This window comes from Lissotriton helveticus, chromosome 2_1 (assembly GCF_964261635.1).
Source record: "Lissotriton helveticus chromosome 2_1, aLisHel1.1, whole genome shotgun sequence".
In the NCBI taxonomy this organism is placed as follows: Eukaryota; Metazoa; Chordata; class Amphibia; order Caudata; family Salamandridae; genus Lissotriton; species Lissotriton helveticus.
In genome coordinates this window covers 1,466,278,454-1,466,296,698 of record NC_136059.1, presented here as the reverse complement: position 1 = coordinate 1,466,296,698, position 18,245 = coordinate 1,466,278,454, and the positions used below count along the sequence as shown (strand labels likewise).

General features: G+C 44.4%; 1 long non-coding RNA gene across 1 annotated transcript in view; it reads right to left on the bottom strand.

Moving 5' to 3' along the window:
• Positions 1-18,245, bottom strand: part of LOC144818714 (uncharacterized) — a 249,788-nt gene that overhangs the window by 121,302 nt on the left and 110,241 nt on the right. Inside the window, exon 3 of the long non-coding RNA XR_013607156.1 lies at positions 9,697-9,798. This is a non-coding gene — a long non-coding RNA (uncharacterized LOC144818714). The remainder of the gene's footprint in view (positions 1-9,696; positions 9,799-18,245) is intronic.

Below are 18,245 nucleotides of genomic sequence, written 5' to 3'. Positions count from 1 at the left end.
CAGATGGCCCCAGAACTTCAGGTTGTTCAGCAAACAGTTGAGGGATTGGCTCAGAAGTTGACAGACTCCAGGAGCGAAATCAAGAGCCATGGTACTGCCCCTGTGACTATTCAGTTGTATGCGAGTGACAAGTGGGGGCTGAGTACTGTTTCAATTTCTTAAGCTTCTTTTTGGACTTGCCGGATGATGTAGGTCTTGATGAAGACCCACCTCTGGAATAGCTTTATTAACTGCTGGAGCAAGAATGGAACGAACATTGGACCTGGACTGCAACTTTCAACGGTTTTGTCGCCGGGTCTTCTTATGTTTGACGCTGTAAACGTTTACCTCGCTCTCTCTGATGGCCTTCAGGTTCATCCATTCGCAGTCTCTGCAGGCCTTAGAGTTGTGACTTGAACCCAGGCAACACTGGCACTCCATATGGGAGCTGTCACAGACATTTGTTTGAAACAGTCACTACCTATCATTTTTTAGTATGAAATTCCCTTGTAGACTGTAAAGTTTTGACAACATATCTGAGATAAATGTCTCTAGGAGACAAGAAGCAGCTTCAGATCAGCTTCTGGTGGCATGGAATGAAAGGAACTAATATCAGCCCTTGGGAGTGATGCATATTTAAATTGGCCCTCCACACCATTTTCAAAGCAGCAACAGGGTGAAGCCGCATGGTACCACCTATCAAAATGCAGAGGTATTGCTGAAAAGTTTCTATATCCAGACTGAAACCTGAGAATATTCAAAAGGTGAGGAATCTGCAGCTAAAAGTTTCTAGCAGAAATACACTGCCTTTCTACCACCAAAAAGTACAACTTAATCAACTCCTGAATTCCCCCCAATCCAAAGCCTGCCTTGATGACCTACAGGAAGTAGAGGTTTTGCAAGGAAACAGTCAAATCTAACTCAAGAAGTGACTATCTTTTTTCAATTCAATTCAATCTTTATTTCGTTGCTTTGCAACATAAAAGACAAACAATAAAATACAAAATAACACTCAGAAATCAGTGATCAATACTACATTTCATCATATAGGACACCCTATTATCAAATTTACATTTCATCATATTTAGGACACACTATTGTGGTTAGAATTTATCACAGAATTAAATAAATATTTAAAAGTCTAAAATTCAGGTTAAAAAAACATTAAATTACATTTATAACAGCCAAGGCTAAAAAGATTTAAAATCGCACAACTTAACTAGACATAATTCGTGGTTTAAGTAGGTCCGTAGGATGAACTTTTTTTTTTTTTTTTTTTAAAAGAAAGAGATACTTTCTGTCTAATAACATTTACAGCCAGTAAGAATTTACTGATTCCGAACACAATTACTTGACTGGTGTCTGTACTTAAGATGCTGCCAGCTTCCTTGTGGGAAATGGAGCCAATGTTATAACACAAGGGAACTATCCATTTTTTCCTTGCGTTACCATAACTCGGACAAAAAAACAGTATGTGTAAAACGTCCTCCCTTTGGTTATTGGTACACAAGGTGCAGTAGTCGTTATTCATCTTCCCCCAGCTTTTCTCAGTGGCCATTGTCCTCAAAGTTCCATATCTGAATTTTAAGAACAGTGTTTTAGCCAAAGGTGGCTGGATCTCATCGAGGAATGGTTCAAAAAAGGCCTAATTTTTTGCCATTAAGAATTTTTCGGTAAGAGGACCATGCGTTCTTATATACACGGACTCATGGCTCACATTGGACCAAAAAGACAGTTTGACTATTTTCTTAGAGGCTGAGGTTAAAGATTCCGGCTCGTTCCAGAAATGAGTTAATCCTAGCTTAGTTAGCCAAGCTTTTACATGTTTCAACCAAAATTTTTTACTGCCACTGTCTAGGTCCAGGACTTCTTTCAAGCCATTTTTGTACTCAGTCAATTCAAGCGTTGTCCATAGTCTGACCCATAACAATAATGGTCTCAGCATTGCATGATGGTCGGTATGTTTAATATTTAAATCAAGGAATAAAGGTATCAGTGGAGTGTTATTAGGAACTTTTAATAGTCCCCTGATAAACCTGTTCTCCTGCGTTTCGAAAGTCTTCCTACATACTGGACCCCATATTTCTGCCCCGTACAGGGCGGCTGATTGGACCTTGTATCTAAAAATCTCTAATGCTGGGGTAACTGCCTTGTTCACACTTTTGTTATATCTTTGTAATATTGGAAAACAATTTTGTTTAAACACCAGTTTTGATTTCTCTAGCTGTGGGCTCCATCCCATTGACGAATCTAGCAGAACCCCAAAGTAGGTAAAACTATGTTCGTAATCTAATTTTTGGCCGTTTAACATTATATTTTTTTTTAAACTTTTGTGCGGGTTTAGTGCCATATATTTTGTTTTTTTTATGTTAATTTCTAATCCCCTTAGGGTACAATATTGCTGAAACCTATCTAGTAGGGTCTGGAGGCCCCGTGGTGTTTGTTAAATGAGAATCGTGTCGTCCGCGAATAGGAGGGACGCTACTCGTTCCCCCCCAAACGGGGCGAATCGTTATCACAATCCTCCATATAGGCTGCAATGTCATTAACATAAAGGGAGAAAAGTGTGGGAGCCAGTACGCATCCCTGGCGTACTCCCCTTTTTATGGGGATTGGGTCTGTAAGTTCCCCATTTGGACCCCACCTGACCTTGGCACAATTCTCCTGGTGCAGACCCATCACAAGTTTTAACAATTCACCAGGGAGCCCCTGCATATCCAAAGTTTTCCAGAGTAGATCTCGAGGAATCAGGTCGAATGCTGCTCGCAGGTCTACAAAGGTCACATACAAGTGACCTTTGCGAATGATGACATATTTCCAGTACAAGCAGCATAGCCTTAATACCTGATCAATGGTTCCAGTTTTTTCCCTAAACCCCGCCTGATATTTAGATAAAACTGACTCATCCTCCAACCACGTGTTTATTCGATTTAAGATATGCCTGGCATATATCTTTTGTGTTATATCTAAAAGACTGATGGGACGGTAGTTGGCTGGGTCGCCACGATCCCCCCTTTTAAAAATAGTGATAATTTCTGCGCCGTTCCATGTGTCCGGAATTTGGTCACCAGCCGCAATAATGTTAAATAAGTGATTTAAATAGGGTGCCCAAACGTCAACAGTATACAAGTAAAGATCGCCAGGAATTTTATCAAGCCCAGGCGCCTTCCCTTGCTTTACCGTAGCAATTGCTGTCACTGTTTCCTGTAGGTAAAAAACTACCAATGGGTGGGTCTTCTCTGGCAATGCAACCGTAGGTTCATCTATCAAAGCTTCAGTAGAAGTTTTGGCTGCGTACAGCATTGTAAAATGTTTGACCCACGTATCCTCATCCAGGAAAACCTCTCTAGAACCCTTTTCGCGTTTGTTCCCCTTGGCCACTAGTTCCCAGAATTGTCTCTGGTCCTTATTTTTGGCTGCTGCTAACATACTGAACCATAATTCCTCATCCCAAGAGGATTTTGCTTTTGTTATTATTTTATTGTATGACTTCCTTTTGTCTCTAATTTCTATTGAGCCTTTCCTTTTAACAGCATCAATCAATGCAGTTTTGGCAAGGCGACATTCCTTATTGTACCAAGGTTTACCTACCGGTTTAGCATGTGCCGTACCCGTCCCTTTTTTGGTTTTTTTTGTAAGAAGTTCAAGTAAGTTACTAAAAAGGGATTTATGTAGTTTAATAAATTCTTTGGAATCACATCTGTATGGACAATATGATTCAAAGACATTTACAAAGGTACAGTAAATGTTAGCCAGTAGGTCCTCTCTTTCCAATATGTGTGCCCATTTGACAGCCCTACGATTGTTGCTGAGGATGATGTTGTCTGTTATAGGTGGAGGTGCTGGACTATTACCTCCTTCGATGTCTCCCGGCCCCTTTAATAGACTTTGGAGAAAACTAGTTTCTAGTGGGCAATGATCACTGTCAAATCTCTCCTTAACCTTTAAATCAGTTGTAAATGGCCAAAGATCAAAAGAGATAATGACATAGTCTAATTTGCTTTCATAGTCTCGCCTCTTAAAGGTGGGTGCTTTCGGACTATCTGATGGCATGCGCCCATTGCATGCCCTCAGGCCATGGGCTATAAACAACCTTGTGATCTGGAGAGCTAATGTGGTACCAGCAACCGTTCCATTTTCGATCAGGGCAGGTATCCCATTAGCAACATCCTCATCTTCAAACAATTGTGCTATGCCTATAATTGGTTAAAAGTTGCAGTTCATATCCCCACATAGGATTACACTTGCATCTGTTTTTAATGTATCCATGAAAGTTTCCAGCTTCCCTATGCATGGTGACTCCTTGTGGGATGGATGGGGACTATTATACACATTAAGGAGGTAGATCACCCTATTGTCCACTGTGGTCATTTCCAGACCAAGGATATCTGGAGAATCAATATTAAGCATTTTTATACCAACATTAATGGATACACTGATCCATATTAAAAGACCTCCAGAAGCACGGCCTCTTAATGAGGGCACGGCATCTACTTGGTAGGATTTATAGCCAACCCTTTACATCTGAACCGTGGCCCAAGTCTCCTGCAACACACAGATATCAAAAGTATTCATATAATTGTTCCAATCTGGGTCACAAAGTTTAGCACGCACCCCTGCTATGTTCCATGAAACGAGTGAAAACAAAGGAGGTTGCTCATTTGTCCTAAGGGGCACTGAAGGTGTAGATAGAGGCGGACTACTATTAGCCTCATCACCAGTTACAGTAATAAAGTTGCCTACCTTTGGGGATCTAGTCCCTTCTTCCTCGTTAGACCTTTCAATACGAGAAGTGCTTTCATCCCCCCTGTCATCCTCCCTGATCTTTAATCTTCAGTCGCACTCCTCCAAACCACTGAATACATCGAACCTGTTTGATAACTCTAAAGGTGTAAATGGCATCAGAGGAGCCATTTTTCTATATTCACCTGTGTTGTGGCTGGTGGGTATTGTATTCCACCCCGGTGTCACAGGAGTTGGAGCTGGTTGGTACATATAGGCGGGGTTCCTGGCAATCTCCATGTTAGAGAAATGGTTAACAAAGGGGACAATATTAGTTGTAAATTGGGGAGGAAATACTGTAGATCTTGGGTAAAAGTATGTCAGAGGACGCGGTACAATACAGTTATTTTCATTGCCATAAGGCCAATTCAAGATGTATTGTACAGCTTTTTTGTCCCTAAAGTTTACAACGACAATATCTCCCCCTATGTCCTTAGATCTTCCACCCAACCATGACAGGCGTCGACATGGACTATTTCACCATTTATATTGCTGGCTTTGGGTCTATATAATGACAGCCAATGCATTATTTTATGTTTTAATTGGAAAAAGCCTTCCCGTTTACCACCTGACAGTTCCGGAACACCAGTAAGTACCACCACATATGGTACGGCTTCCGGCGGGAGTTCGATGGGTGGTCTCATACCCTGGCCCCCTCTTACATGGCTAGTTTCATTTTCCTCCAATCTTATAGGTCTGTTTGGAGGGATGCTTGTTTCCCTTACTTGAGTGTTAACTGTATTATCAGGAATACACTTCGATGTTATGGTTGGTCTAGCCATTGTTGTTTTTAACTGTTTTGAATTGGGGTTGGGGGGATGTTTACTTGCAGATAATACTCCTATGGGCAATTGGTTAGTAACAGCCGTAGTAACTGGTTTCAGATTGTTATGTAAGGTGGAAGTAGAGGGGGTTACAGCCACTACGTCAGTTAAAAAGGTGTGTGCCATAGTAGGGGCTTTTGGAAGTGTTGGTGCTATTGTTGGCCCTAATGACCTGATAGAATTCCCATATGTTATCAGATCCACCTCTATTTTCCCCAACCTTAGTTCTACTCCCTTTAATCTTTCAGCTATAGCCAACGTCTAGCTTCGCACGATGAGTTCTATGCTGTCCAAAAGAGTTTTGGGAGGGGCTGGTTGAAACCCTTCAGCCATTGTAGCATGGTCGATGTCACGCTCTGTTACTAGATGGGAAGATGGTAATACAGGTGTTAGAGGAACAGGTATTAGTCTTGTTGTTTCTTTGACAGCTAGTTCTCCCGTAGCCTCATTAATTGTAGAATTGGACTTCTTCCCAAATTCAGTATGACTCAATTTTGGCTTGTTAGGGTCCATCCTCTTCCGTCTCTTTTTTGTTGGCGGAGGACCATGTATTGTGTGTGGGAAAGGCCTCGTACTTTTGCCTCTTACTATCTTCCCCGGCCTAGCTGTAGGTGAGATCATGGTCTTTGATGAATTGAGTATACTAGGGGGGTCATGAGTGACAGTGCAAATTTCTGATTGTGTTGATGTTAAGGCAATAGCAGGTGCTAAACATTCCCTAAGTAATAAGGGTACACTGGGAGTTGGTGATGTAACGTCCAAAATGGTGATGTTATGCTCGTTGTCCGGGATAACAGCAGGAATGGGCTCAGATGAAGTCCTATTCTTGATGCGTTCAATAGAACGAATGCGATCTGCCCGCCGCTCTGCTAGGGATAGATCTTTAGATCCCTCGGAAACGGCTTTGAAGAAGTAATTATCCAGGGTTCGATTTGGCGTGCCCCCAACTTTATCTGAACCAACAGTAGCAGGGCTGTTAGCAATTGTAGCCATGGTAATATAGTGACAAGGAAGCACTAATAATGTTAGAAAGTACACTACTTACTCATCGGTTGGGCAACAGTCAATACTTCTGGTCCAGCCTAATCTCCTCAGGCCTCTGAGGGCCTAAGAGGGCCCGCCCTTTGCCCGGGCTTCGCTCCGGGCGTCCCCCTCGCGTCCCGCGTTGCGGGCGTGCCCCCGCTTTGTAGCGCCGCCAGGCGCTCGATGATGACGCGCTCCGATGCGCGGTAGCAATGCCCCCTGGGAAGTCGAGTTCCTCCCAACTGCGGCCGCTGATGTAATTGCGGTGCGACGGCAGGAGGACTCAGCAGGGGAAGGTGGGCAGGCAGGGGATTTCCACAAGTCGGCTCTAATCGGTGGGAGACCAGATGGACAGCAGGCAAGTCTCCAGGGTCACTCAGGGGTTCACTTCACGGGCCCTTCGTTTTAGCAGCAGGATACTTGGATGGCCGGGCGTGCCCCCGCTTTGTAGCGCCGCCAGGTGCTCGATGATGACACGCTCCGATGCGCGGTAGCAATGCCCCCTGGGAAGTCGAGTTCCTCCCAACTGCGGCCGCTGATGTAATTGCGGTGCGGCGGCAGGAGGACTCGGCAGGGGAAGGTGGGCAGGCAGGCGATTTCCACAAGTCGGCTCTAATCGGTGGGAGACAAGATGGACAGCAGGCAAGTCTCCAGGGTCACTCAGGGGTTCACTTCACGGACCCTTCGTTTTAGCAGCAGTGACTATCTTAGTACCACCTGACAATGGCGTATTGAGTACCATGTCCAACAGTATGCATCTCTTATTGCTTCTGTGAGCAACATTGATATAGAATCACGGGATATTTCCGCTAACTCCTGGAATGATATTCCTGATTATGGGCCAGACATATATTCTGGCAGACAGCCTGTTTCTCTGCCAGGGCAACAGAGTAAATTACTCTGTTGCCCTGAGGAAGGTACCGTCTGCCAGATTTAGTAATGACCGCCAAGCGTAGTGGGATTTTCTTTTTGAAAAGAAAAAAGAAAATGCTCCCCCAGCAATGGGAGTCTCCTCCAACGGCGACAGGAGCATTTCGCAGTTTTCACTGTTCCGTAATGCCAGGGATTTCCTGGCAGTGAAAACTGACCTCTAATTCTGCCCATCTAAATTAGGTGGGACGAATTATCGGTCTGCCTCTGAAAGCTCTTCATCCAAAGGGTCTTTGAAGTAGTTTATTACCTGCAGAAACAGAATAGTCTCTGCTGTGATTTATTCAAAGGTTCGTAGACATCTAAATTTCGTGGGCAAACCATTATGTTGGCAGTAAGCAAAGAACCATGCTTACCACCAACACATAGATTGGGCTCTAAGTTACAAACAACCTATTCATTTATTTTATTGATTAATTTGACCTGAGACTACTTCAAGGTCAAATAATAAAATTGCAAAGTAGTTGGTTCCTGCCAAATCAGACGATCGAAGCCAGTGACACTCAAAGTATGGCCAGGGGCGGCATATGACCCCCCTGACCTTTACATGCGGCCCCTTGGTTAACAGGAGGACTGGGCTGCTGTCAGCAGTATGATTAAAATATGATATTTAACCAAGCAATTCTTTATTTAAACGTTAATTGAAGTTAAAGACAGGACCTAACTAGGATGCACTGCACATTTAACTTTAGGAACACCTTCATTTGTAAAGACATATTGCAGCAAAAGTGTAAAAATATGATAAGGTGTCTTCAAAAATCAAAAAAAGTATTTTATTAACATGCAGAGCAGTTTCACCTTAGTACATCCATTTCTTTTTTTAAGTTATTGTATTTAAACATAAAGTCAGAAATATCCATTCTCCCCACCCCACCCTGAAATCAATGCCAGTAGTGAACTATAAGGCAAGTCAGTTGTTATGTGCACTATTTGGATGGCTTGGGTTCCTATTACACATGAACAACATTATAGTTTATTAAATCAAACAGAGAAGAAGGTTTTGGACAGTGCACTGAAGTCATGCATTCTGAGGTTTTCTTATATGCAATAATGAAGAAAAAGGTGGGAAAGGGAAATAAAGAATTGCCTAGAATCATACAATTTGGCAAAGTGGAGAAGCTGGGATTAATCCTAGGTTTTCAGGTATCACATTGTGTAATTTAGACTCTAGATGTATCTGCTTCTCTTCCCCTACACCCACCATAATGTGACCACTTCTTAGAACCCCCCACACCACTCCCCCACCGCCACCCTGCTAGCATCAATGCCGCCCTCGGTCACAATACATTGTGGCCCCTGTGGCAATGTTTGCGAGTGCACAAGATCTAAGCTTAGCAAGGTTCTGGCAGAGGCATGTGGCACCTGAAACATCGATAGGATTACCACGCCTCGTGGTTCTGGCTGTCTTTAATGTGATGGTTTTACAGAATAAGCCAGCAGCAGGTTCATGAAACTGAACATAACAATTATTTGGTGACCACTGACCTCACAAAAGATCCAAAAAGGTCTCCACGTGTGGAATGGGTAAAGATTTTGGACTGCACCACAAATTCCTATCTGTAAAGGTTTTTGGAAAAAGACAAAACTGAGGGCTTGGCACGCATGGAAAGCGGAACAGTGCTGGCATAGCTCGCCATAGTGTTATTAACCTCACTAAGAAATAGCATTCACCTTCAAAGACTATATATGATGTGGAGCTGTTATTGTGGGAGTTAATCACACCATCTACAATTCATTGAGGATCACAGGTTGGGAACAATATATAGGCTATTTCATCACGATCACAATGTGTGCCACCCACTGGAGATATTAAGTACAGGACAGGTGCCTAGCAGTTAAAGATGGACTGTTCCCATGGAGAGAAAGGTCCTTAATTTCATAAGGCGGCATCTGTCTGGACTGGCACGGCAAATGAAAAATGATGGACTGAGATTGATTCAAGTAATACATCCATCACCTTGTTGTTAACGATTGAAAGCAGGCAGTAAAAGTAAAGAAATTACCAGCATGAAATAAATCTCTAATGTACCTGTTGCAAACTATCAAACAAAGAGAACACTACAATAATTGTGCTTAATTTGAATAGATAGGGAAGCGCTTCAGCATCTCACAGAAGTAGAAAGCGCTATTTAAATACTGCTACAATATAATACAATACCTTCGTTTTCTCTTTGAAGCTCCTCGACAAGTTCCTGCATGCCTTGTATTCGCTCCTTGAGCCTGCGGCTGGGATCTAGCTCATCGAGATCAGTACCGGATGCTAGGAAACAATATTTAAAATTGCATGAGCACAACGTTGCAAAAAGGGAAGTTACTTCTGACCAACACTGATGTCTAATTTGCTGATTGCACTGCCAAAGAAATACGTGGCACATTCCATGATGGAAGAAAGCATGTAAAGAATCGAGGGTACTGGTAACCTGTCCTGCCCAGCCTCTCTGAAGCTGACATCACTTAAAGGACAGTAGCTTTACAGCTGGCGGTAATTAGTGGTTTTTGCTGGGGGAATATACTGCCTGCTATAACAGGAGGAAATACTGCCTGCCAGCCAGCCTGCCATATTTAATGTGTCGATTACTATCAGTTTTAAAACATTGCCAATTGTGAATGCCTTACCACCAGTGGAAATTACATTACTACGAGCAATTCCCATTATGGAAACAGACGTACCTGAACCGAGGAAATGCAAGGGACAAAATAAGGGCTCGCTCTTGGTTGACCTTAAAATGGGTGAAACCCTTTACCAGCTTCTACAGCCTGAAGATCTGATTATGAGGGATCACTGACAGAATAACTGAACGAAAAATGTCATGTGGACAGAATATCATGTATAAAATATCCAGGACAGAATTAATCGAAGGTAAGTATGGTTATACTAACCTTAACTTCACATCTATGTATCTTCAGTAGCGGTCGGCAGTAGGTGTTTCTGCAGGGCGGTGACGTGGGCAGGGGGAGGGGCAGGGTGGGGGGAAATAATGTATGGATTACGGAGTTTTACAGGTAAGTAAACATTTAAAAAAATAAAACGAATTTCGTTGCACGCACTGCATCATGAAAGCCATACCTCCTTGGAAGCCCCCGGGTGTCTACTTTGCAGAAATGTGTGGGTTTGGTAGGTTTCCCTAGATGTCCGTCTAGCACGTTGCCAGAAATCCAGGTAACTCCCCTTGCAAAAGCTGGTGGTTTTGACATAGGCAACTTTTCTGGGTTTTTGGCCCCGTGCTAGACGGCCATCTAGGGAAACCTACCAAACCGACACATTTCTGCAAAGTAGACACCTGGGGCTTCCAAGGAGGTATGGCTTTCGTGGATCCTCCAAAGTACCTTTACCCAGAATCCCTTGCAAACCTGAATTTTAGCTGAAAAAAACTATTTTTTCACACTTTTTTGTGTGGGAAAGCGTGGCATCACTGGGCTCACACAAATTTCCTCCCACCCAGCGTTCCCCCAGGTCTCCCGATAAAAATGGTACCTCACTTGCGTGGGTAGGCATAGTGGCTGCAACAGGAAAAGGCCCAAATCGTACGTTGGAGACTTAAAAATTACCTTTAGCAAAACTACCTTATTTTTTGGGGGTGCACCTGAGTTTTTGGCCCAGGGCTCGGCGGTAATCTTTGGAAACTACCAAACCTAAACAGTTCTGAAAACTAGACACCCGGGGGAGTCCAGGGAGGTATGGCATGCGTGGGTCCCCCCAATGTTTTCCTACCCAGAATTCCCTGCAAACCCTAAAATTAGGTAAAAAAAACACTTTTCCATACAATTTTGCATGGGATCTCTGTGCCGGCACAAATGTCCTACCATCAAGCGTTCCCCTTGTTCTCCCGAGTAAAATGATACCTCACTTGTGTGGGTGGGCCAAAGGCCTGTGACTAGGATGACCCTAAAACTGTAGAATTCTCTGTGCTTAATTTGTCAATCCCGAACGCTACAATTTCCTAAAAATACATTTTTAGCCTATTCTGCTTTGGAAACCCACAAAAGTGAGGTATCATTTTACTCGGAAGAACAAGGGGAACGCTGGGTGGTAGGACATTTGAGCAAACATTAGGTGCGGGCAGAGCTAGGGTGCAAAAACTACAGCTAGGCACTTTGCCATAAAAGGGTCAATTTTTAACTGCAAAATTGAGGTGTGACCACGTTGCATTCTGCGCCGTTTCCTGTCGCAGGCACAAGGCCGAGCCACACAAGTGAGGTACCGTTTTTATCGGGAGACTTAGGGTAATTCAGATTTTTTAAATCAACTGTTATTACCTATTGAGTTTTCATGCATTTATCCCATCCCAATGAAAGACATTGTGTAAAAAAAAAGAAATCATGTTGAAAAATGACCAACAATTCTCATGCTAGTATGAGTATTCCCAATTTTGAAAATGTGCAAATATATACTGTACCCAATTTAGAAATACATAGGTGTCTTTCATACCAATTTTTCCATGTATACATTTTCCAAGACTAAGTGCTCTATAACCGGTAAATAATAAAATACCATTGCAAGTTGCTGCTCAGTTTTTGGCTCTGAGTTCGTCAGGTTCTTGGTGAAACTACAAGTCCTATATATCCCCACAACCAGGAAAGTCAAACGGATGTAACGGTATATTGCTTTTAAAGAGCTGTCAAAATTACAAGAAGTTACAGGTGAAAACGTTGAGACAAAAGGCTGTTTTTTTCAACTAATTTTCAATTATTCCAATATTTAACTGTTAGTTTCTATAAAGAAACCTTCATGGATTTAGACAAATGACCCCTTTCTGAATTTAGAATGTTGTCTACTTTCTGAAAATGTATAGATTTCCAGGATCCATTATTGCTTTCAAACTCATTTCTACCATTAACTGGAAGGAGGTTGAATGCTCTAAAAATAGCAAAAATAGGCTATGTCCCAGAAAAATGCCAAAACTGTGTGAAAAATGTTGGTTCTCTGACAAAATACAGTCATTCCCTAAAAGCTGAGAAAATGGAGATTTCAGCCCCACAAACCCTTTTTTGATAACATTTGCAGGGAAAAACCCAGAGGCTTTCATTTGCAGCCCGTTTTTCCCATTTTCCTGAAAAAAACAAAAATGTTACTGTATTTTGCTTAACTTCTGGGACCCCTCCAAGGGAATCCACAAACCCTGGGCACCTTTAGAATCCACATGATGTTGGAAGAAAAGGACGCAAATTTGGCGAGGATATTTATGTGGTCAAAAAGTTACAGGGGCCTAAGCACGCACTACCCCAAATTGCCAAAAAAAGGCTTAGCACAGGAGGGGAAAAGCCCTAGCAGCGAAGGGGCTAATAAAGTGCATATGCAATAAAGGAGCCTCATGTGCTAACTAGTGCTAATAGTATTATACATTAAAATCATTATACCATTCATATAAAACTATACTTGATCTAAAAATCCCTACTCGCGTGCTGGATTTAAAGTGACATTAGACATTACATTATGCATATAATCTAGTTATCACTCCATTTCCTATTTATAATATTTGTTTGGCACCTCTGTATGACAGTTATTTACAGTACTTGTGTTCAGAAAGTTCATGTGCATTTAAAAACAGGGGTGGGCCAGCCGCAGCACTGGTAAACTCTGCTACTATGCGGTTGCCAAAACATGTCTGCATGTACCTTTTAACCCAATAAACTTGGGATAATCCTCTCCCGCAAGTGCTGGTCATTACTAAGAAGCATGCAGATTTATGACGATTTCATCATCACCGTATAGAGCACCCACTCGCGAGTGCAGGAGCATGGGTGACATTTTGGAGTGTGATATGAATACTGCTGAACTGCAGCATTATTGAACACGGAACATACAGTATACCAATGGGATTTGAAGGATGCCAGTTGGAAAACTCACTCCCGTCAGCAGAATCCCACTGGTAAGAAAATTTATGGTGGGAGGCAACATCACTTTAGAGGTTTATTGATATTCAATGCGTACCTAGAGGACTACATATTTACACAATCCCAGCGTGTGAGAACCCAGACCTGTTATTGTTAGTAGAGTGGGCTGAGCAAGCTGGGAATTTCTCTAAAGTAATGTTGGTCATCTTGGAGAAGTCTGCTATAAGTGACCGAGAACATGCTTTGAAAGAAATAAATCTGTTGGAGAGTGAAATTGCCAACCATGAAGACAAGAGCAAACAAGAAGAATTGAAAGCAGCAATGAAAATAGAAATTATTGACTTATGAACAGAAATCAGACAGAGAAAACAAGAGATGTTTAAACGCAATTAAATGGATTATGAACAAGGGAGAGTGCTCACTTTCTCAAAGAAATCTGATGCACCACGTAGACAACTGATGTACAACAAAAATCGTACCACTATGGAACAGAAGAATACATCAGAATCTGATGGCACGGATACCGAGCAATCAGGTGAAGAAAGCGGAGCACGGTTCAATGAGCCTGATACCAACTCCTTTTCGTGAGAAATTGCACCTGATCAGGCAGACCTGTACCCGGGTAGGAAAAGGAAAACCACTGGAGTCACGAGGCAGTGAACAACGAGACAGGGCGGATGGAGGAAGCAACAGCAGTGCCTCAGTACATGTGACCTAAAGCAAGCGGGGAAACAAACACAGATAAAAGCAGAGAACTTTACCATTATAAATTTGACTCAGAGGAAACTGACAGAAAGCAAAGAATCAATACTGAGATTAGGACTCCCGCTTTGTTCTAACAATACATTTGGGTACACCTAAATGCAGATTGATCTTCTTAAATTTTCCAGAATATTACCATTACAAAAGTTTTAAAAGTTGAAAGGGTAGGGACATTAATATAGGACCGGAACAACAGAATCTACAAGCATCTGGTAATGACTTAGAAACACTGGTCATTTTGGAGGACCTGCAGGAAGAAGGGAGCTCTCATATGGAAGAGACCACAGATAGCCTGGACAGAGTGAAACATCTAGGGATTTTGCAGGTGGGACCAAGAAGTCCATTCAAACCCCCGTCCACGTTCTTGACATAAATGCAAATGGATACTATTGATATATTTACAGAAATTGTGATCAAGGATCTTGTGAAAATATGAACCCAAAAGTCAAGCGAGTGAATAGAGGGAACATTACTAAAGAGCAAAGGAAAGCATTGAAAAATCTACAGGAAGAGAAGTCGATTATCTTATCTGCAAACCATCAGATGAAGGTGGTAACATAGTGTTCAAAATTAAAGATATTTATTGTAAAAAAGCATTTATTACAACTTAATGATACAACCAGTTATATTAAGGCATCGAGAAAGGAGTATGACAACAGTATGAAGGAATATGACAATCTGATTGAGAAATGGCACCATAAAGGGGAAACATCCTTTACAACCCAACCATTACATCGCACTACACTTACAACGCAGTCATTACATCGAAACATCCTTTACAACGCATGTGGGAAGGGGGGTCGCTCGCCTAACGCACGTATGGTGGGGTGCCGGCCCCTTCCCCCCCTTGCACTCTCGGTGGTGGGACGTGCCCCTCTGCCGCGTCGTGGTGATGCGGTGGGCGCGCCCCACCACCGATTGGTGCTGGCTCCAGCTTTGACCCAGAAGCAAATAATTGCTTCCGGGTCAAAGGGGGGGAGCCAGAGGGGGCGGACCAGTTGTAACTGGTCTGCCCACCCAGAGGGGTAAAAAGGTAGGGTGGAGCATGGGAGGCGCTCTCTTGTTCCCGCGCTCCCCCCAGGATTGCCCCCTCACCTCATCGAGGCTCTAGTGAAATTTATCGGGATTTCCTCCGCGCCTCGTTGAGGCGCAGAATAATTTCTTTTATTGTATCTTTCAGGCGGCAGGACTCCTTCGTAGAGCGGAGGACGGTAGAGACAGGGATGCTTACACCGCCTGGATGTGGAGGCATCGTCGGCAGCGCTCCTTCTAGAGAACGGTAGCGCCAGGGAACGAGGCGGTTAGTGTTTGTTCACTGCCGATTTTTTGAGGCGCGCTGAGGGGAGGTTTGTTCAGCGCGCGCTGGGGCCAGCATTTTTCTTCTACACGGTAAGGCAGCGTGAACACGACTTGCGGGGGCGGGGCAGGCCGAGCGGGGCACGGTGGGGCAATTTCTCGGTTTCCACTCAGGCCTCTTGTTAGCAATGATGATATTTGGCAAGAAGCTTCAGGGGGCTCAATATGGGAGGCTGCCTGAAGCTTCACAGTGTGAAAGCCGGTTGTGAAAGCGAAGCAGGGTCGGGCCTGGTTAGTATTTGGATGGGAGACCGCATGGGAAGTGATTAATCACACAGCTACACAGGCGAGGGAGGTTGGTATAAAAAACCTGTTTCATGGTATAGGAAACATAGGCCTGGTGTAATTGCTGCAGGTTAACACTGGTGTTTGACTACTGTTTATGAGCACATTTTTGCTTCATTAATATTGAGGATGCAGGACAATACTGTCCAGGTGGGGGTTTTCTGGCTTAGTGAACTACTGCCATCAATATAGGGTCCTGTGTTCGTCCTCATGGTTATAGGTTAAAATACCAGTGGGTCCATTTAATGTTAAAGGGGATCCGCTAAGAGGAACAGGGTTTCTTGGTGATATTGTAATTTATGCTGCCGTTGTTGCACTGTTGGTCAGGAAAGGGGTGCTGGGATTCAGCCGCAAGGTGGCAATTTCTTTTAAGTGCGACAGTACTGTATGCTAACTTTCTTTTCAACGTAGGCCATCACTGAGGGACACTGCGGGCTGAACCAATGGAGAGTGGCGCGGTGGACAATGATATCAGAGGACACAGGCAGGCCTGCATTTCACTGTTTCTGTTAGGCCGCCGGGCTAGAGTGCGCTCGCTCAACACCCAGGCTAGCTGGTGTGTCGCGGTCACAGTTGCGTGGTGCTTACGGCCAGTCTGTGTACCTCCAACTAAGTAACGGTAAAATCCAGGCAGGTCCTAGTGGGTGCAGGAGCACAGCGTGCTCATAGGTTGGGCATAAGTGTAGGTGGTTTACTGGTTGCAAGGCAAAAAGAGGATGGCTAGTGGACGAGGCGCTAAGCGTTCCCGCATGGAGCATCTGCTGCAGGGCATGATGTGCAAGATTACAGCAATGGACAGAAGATGGGGAAGGTAGACCAGATAGGTAAGAGTGTGGCGGAGCTCAGACAGAGGTTTGAGGATCAGGCGGGGCCAGCTGGGAGACCCAAATGAGTAATAGTGCCCCAGCAGCCCAGGGGGGATTTGGATGCTTTGCCCAAGCGGGTCAGGGCCAAGAGGGGTAGCGTTAGGGTACCCAAGCCACAGGGAGAGGAGCGGCCTCCTGGGATGGTCCTTGAGGGAGGGCTTATACCACCGGTGGCTCCTATGCCTACTCCCATAATCCCGACAGGTGTACCGGTAACACCGGCTCCGGCCTCGCTGGCACCAGCACCAAGCATAGTGCCTCAGGTGGTTCCAGCGGTAGTCCCGGTGGTACCTGTGTTTAACCCGGCACCTATTCCGGTACCCGACACTGGATCCCCCATACCAGTTTCAGCACCCTCAGTGGTTGGTCAGGTACCTCCAGAGCTGGCGGCGCAGATAGCAGCTGTACTCCCTTGGCTAGGGATAGGTGGGATGTTACCTTCTTCAGTGGGCGCCAAGGAGGTAGGAGAGGACCCCTCTGCAGAGGCCCAAAAAATGGTAACAAAGATCATGAGTGCTCAGGGTGGCGGGGGGGGGGGGGCAAGCACGCCTTATACTCCGCAAGCAACATACCCGGCAAGCGACCCAGGAAAAGACAAGATTGTTGAACCAACGCGAGTCGCAGAAAGTGGTAAGGAGGTGGCATTACCAGTACTAGGGGAAGGTACAATACCCTCCAGGAGGGACAATCTTGCCCAACATGTAACACAAGAAGTGAAGGATTTGATCTGGGCGGAAATATGTCAATATGTTTTCTTTGCTAGTTGATAACAGGGAAATGGAGTATGCTAGGAAGCAGAAGGACTGGATGTTGCCTAGCGAATGGTGGGGCCAAATGGCAAGATTCAGGATGGAGGAGACATTGATCAACTGGATTAGAGCCTTTTCTGTGTTTATGGCGATCACAGCCGAGCGTTTCCCTAATTTGCCGGCAGAGATGTCATGTTACCATAGTAGGATTACAACTTTCATTGAGAAGTATGGACGGGATGGGTGGAAGGAGTATGACCTGACCTTCAGGAAGGCTAAAGAGTTTGACCAAGCACTATCCTGGGATAGGGTGGATTCCATTTCATGGTATGGCCAGTTTACGGCCGGGCAGCCAGGGAGTGCGGGCCAAGTTGGAACAAATGCTACCCCTCAAAACTCCAGCAGCCCTTTCGGCCAGCACAGGAGGGTGACACGGTCACTAAGACGGGGAGCAGTGGTGGGGGAAAAGGGGTTGCTGGGATTTTACCAAGCGTTTATAAACCAGAGCACAGGGCACTTGTAAGTTCAGGCATGCATGTTCCATTTGTGGCCACCCTTCCCACCCTAAAACAACCTGCCGCTCTAAAGGTAACGCAGCTGGAAACAGGGGAAGAAAGAAACAGGATTAGGGGGAGGCCGGCTGGTAGCTCACTCACCCATTGACGTTCTGGCTATGACTCCTTGGCTGAACAGGTACCCAGACCATGCCTCTGCGAGGATGTTGCAAGAAGGTTTTTTGCAGGGCTTTAGGATTCCAGCGGTGGGATATATCAGGACACTAGAATGTAGGAATCAACTGTCAGTTAGGCACAACCCAGATGTAGTGGCGACGAAAATGGCTAAAGAGCTGCGCT